We start from the raw sequence: 4,327 nt of genomic DNA on the forward strand, positions 1-4,327 counted from the left end.
AAAGGTGGTGCCTCAACGGATCCTGGAAACTATCACCCCATAAGCCTGACTAGCTTGGTCTGCAAAGCTATGGAAAGGATCATCATGGACCTCATAAATAAAGATAATGGGGACCTACAGACACTGGATCCTACCCTGTTCGGCTTTGTTAAGGGCAGATCCTGCCTCTTAAACCTGGTTGATTTCTTTGAAACAGTCACCAAGGCCATTGACAAGGGAAAGGTGGTCCACACAGCCTACCTGGACCTCACAAAAGCCTTCGATACAATACCCCACTCGGGCATTATAGATAAGCTCACCAGCTTAAATATAAACCCCTATGTCACTAGATGGGTTGCAAACTGGCTCAAGGACAGAACCCACATGGTTAGAATTGCTGGAGCCATATCAGACTCCAGACCAGTTACAAGTGGCATCCCACAAGGCTCAGTCTTAGGACCTCTCTTGTTCAGTATATATTTCTCGGAGGTACAGGCCAACATGGAAGGACTGTGGCTGACTAAGTTTGCAGCTGACTGCAAACTGGGCACCATAATCGACTCTTCAGCCAACACAAACATCCTACAAAAGGGCCTCATAGAAACAGATAACTGGTGCCAGAGCCATGGCCTCAAGCTAAATGCCAAAAAGTGTATAGTCATCCCCTTTGGCAAAAAAAAAAGTGCCCACAAATTGCCACATAGGTGGTAATCCATTAAGTATGGAAGAAGTAATTAGGGACCTGGGGACCCAAGTTGATAGCAATCTCTCATTCGACAACCACGTGGCCAAAGTGGTTAGAAAAACATTTTATATAGCCCACCTAATCATGAAGGGATTCACATCTAGATCAGGGGAGGCCATCGTGCCTCTTTACTCATCCCTCATCAGGCCCATAATTGAGTACAATGCCCCTTTTGGGATGTACCTTACCAGACACCTGCAGCAACTGGAAAGACCCCAAAAGTACCTCACCAAGAGGATCAAAGGACTCAAACAGATGCCATATGCTGCCCGGTTAAAGAAACTCCAGCTCTACTCAGTGGCATACCGCCTGCTCAGAGGCGATCTGTGCCTGACGTATAAAGCCATATCCAACCCAGAATTAATGGACATGCTGCACCTCAGAAAATCCAAATCCCATCGAGCTACGCGCTCGAGAGACTTGAACCTCAGCACTGAAATAAATAGGACATGCTGGAGGGACAGAGTCATAACCCAGAGGCTCCCTTCACTCTGAAATACAATCCCAGTCCAGGTTAGGCAGAGTCCCTCATTGACTCTCTTCAAGAGGAATCTTGATGAGTGGATGGGAGATCGTAGGTTTACCCCGGGTATCACTTCTGTGTCACTGTTAGACAGAGGCACAGTATACTAACCTCGAAAAAGGGCATAGCAAAATTCATTTAAAATGGGTGGCAAAAGCCAAACACACTCTGGCTAGGCTTGTAAATGCCCTAGGGCAGATAGCCTAGTATGAACCTATGAACCTATATGGCAGATGTTTATTAATAATATCAGCATGTTTAGTGTCACACTTACATGTATTACATGCTATTTCCTTGTTGTTGGCCAACTTTATATATTTAGGGGGGTTGTGGTGGGCACAACCCTCCACATTGGAAGGTGTGGGGGTAGACCCTGCAACCTGGTTGGGTTTACAGTAGATACATTAGGTTTCTATATGGGGCAATAATATGGCAAATGTTTATTAATAATATCAGCACGTTTATTATCACAATTACATGTATTACATGCTGTTTCCTTGTTGATGGCCAACTATATATATTTACACGGGTTGTGGTGGGGGCAGCCATCCACATTGAAGGGTGTAGGGGCAGGGCCCCCAACTTAGGTGGGTTACAGTAGTTATATAGCAGGCATCTATAACAGACAATATTATGGCAACATTTTAATAATATCAGCACGTTTAGTGTCACATTTACATGTATTACATGCTACTTCCTTGTTGGCCAACTATATATATTTAGGGGGGTGTGCTGTGGTGGATGCAGCTCTCCACATTGGGGGGTGTGGGGGCAGACCCTACAACCTGGGTGGGTTACAGTAGTTACATAGCAGATTTCTATATGGGAACGATAATATGGCAAATGTTTATTAATAATATCAGCATGTTTAGTGTCACATTTACATGTATTACATGCTATTTCCTTGTTGCTGGCCAACTATATATATTTGGTGGGGTTGTGGTGCGTGCAGCCCTCCACAATGGGGGTGTGGTGGTAGAGCCCACAACCTGGGTGGATTACAATAGTTGTATAGCAGGTTTCTACACGGGACAATAATATAGCAAATGTTTATTAATAATATCAGCACATTTAGTGTCACATTTGCATGTATTACATGCTATTTCCTTGTTGTTGGCCAACTATATACATTTAGGGGGGTTGTTGTGGGAGAGGCCCTCCACATTGGGAGGTGTGGGGACAGAGCCCACAACCTGAGTGGGTTACAGTGGTTATATAGCAGGTTTCTATACGGGACACTAATATGGCAAATGTTTATTAATAACATCAGCATATTTAGTGTCACATTTACATTTATTACATGCTATTTCCATGTTGTTGGCCAACTATATATATTTAGGGGGGTTGTAGTGGGTGCAGCCCTCCACATTGTTTGTTGTGGGTGCAGAGCCTGTAACCTGAGTTGGATATAGTAGTTATATAGCAGGTTTCTATATGGGACAATAATATGGTACATGTTTACTAATTATTTCAGCACGTTTAGTGTCACATTTGCATGTATTACATGCTGTTTCCTTGTTGTTGGCCAACTATACATATTTAGGGGCGTTATCGTGGGTGCAACCCTCCACATTGGGGTGTGTGGGGGCAGAGACTGCAACCTGGGTGGGTAACATTAGTTATATAGCAGGTTTCTATATGGGACAATAATATGGCAAATGTTTATTAATAATATAAGCACGTTTAGTGTCACATTTACATGTTTTACATGCTATTTTCTTCTTGGTGGCCAACTATATATATTTAGGGGTTTTGTGCTGGGAGCAGACTTCCTCATTGAGGGGTGTGGGGGCAGAGCCCCCAACTTGGGTGGGTTGCAGTAGTAGTTATATAGCAGGTTTTTATACAGGACAATAATATGGCAAATGTTTATTAATAATATCAGCACTTTTAGTGTCACATTTACATGTATTACATGCTGTTTCCTTGCTGTTGGCCAACTATATATATTTAGGGGGGGTTTGTTGGGTGCAGCCCTCAACATTTGGGGATGTGGGGGCAGAGCCAGCAACCTGGGTGGGTTGCAGTAGTTATATAGCAGGTTTCTATACTAGACAATAATATGGCAAATGTTTACTAATAATATCAGCACGTTTAGTGTCACATTTACATGTATTACATGTTATTTCCTTGCTGTTGGCCAACTATATATATTTAGGGGGGTTTTGGTTGGCCCAGCACTCCACATTGTGGGGTGTGGGGGCAGAGCTCGCAACCTGGGTGGGTTACAGTAGTTATATAGCAGGTTTCTATACAGGACAATAATATCGCAAATGTTTATTAATAATATCAGTACGTTTAGTGTCGCATTTACATGTATTACATCCTATTTCCTTGTTGTTGGCCAACTATATATATATATATATATATATATATATATATATATATTTAAGAGGGTTGTGGTGGGCGCAGCCCTCCACATTGGGGAGTGTGGGGGCAGATCCCACAACCTGGGTGCATTACAGTAGTTATATAGCAGGTTTCTGTATGGGATAATAATATGGCAGATGTTTATTAATAATATCAGCACGTTTAGTGTCACATTTTTCATGTATTACATGCTATTTCCTTGTTGTTGGCCAACTGTTAGTGGGTTGTGGTGGGTGCAGGCCTGTACATTGGGGGCTATGGAGACAGACAGTAGTTATATAGCAGGTTTCTATATGGGACAATAATATGGCAAACGTTTATTAATAATATCAGGATGTTTAGTGTCACATTTACATGTATTACATGCTATTTCCTTGTTGTTGGCCAACTATGACAGTGCATTGATGTTATTTATGTTGATATGACTGTTCGATAAATGGCACGTTCAATGTTAAGTGTTCGACAAGTTGCCATTCGCTAAAGATTTTGTTTGATGGGTAAACATACACCCGATTGGAGTAGTGTAAGAAATGCAAGGTAGTATAGAAGTAGCATCTATGCATTTTATCCATATGCAGGTTAACAGAGTTTACCTATGTGTATAGACAGCCTAGTTTTTATTGTGCTTTTTGACAAATTTTGTATAACTCAGATTTACTGCAGTTATCAGTTAGGATGCCAAGCAGTGTAGCATAGGGGAATACTGTTAC

Source organism: Protopterus annectens, chromosome 9.part0 (assembly GCF_019279795.1).
Source record: "Protopterus annectens isolate FY-2018-M chromosome 9.part0, PAN1.0, whole genome shotgun sequence".
In the NCBI taxonomy this organism is placed as follows: Eukaryota; Metazoa; Chordata; order Ceratodontiformes; family Protopteridae; genus Protopterus; species Protopterus annectens.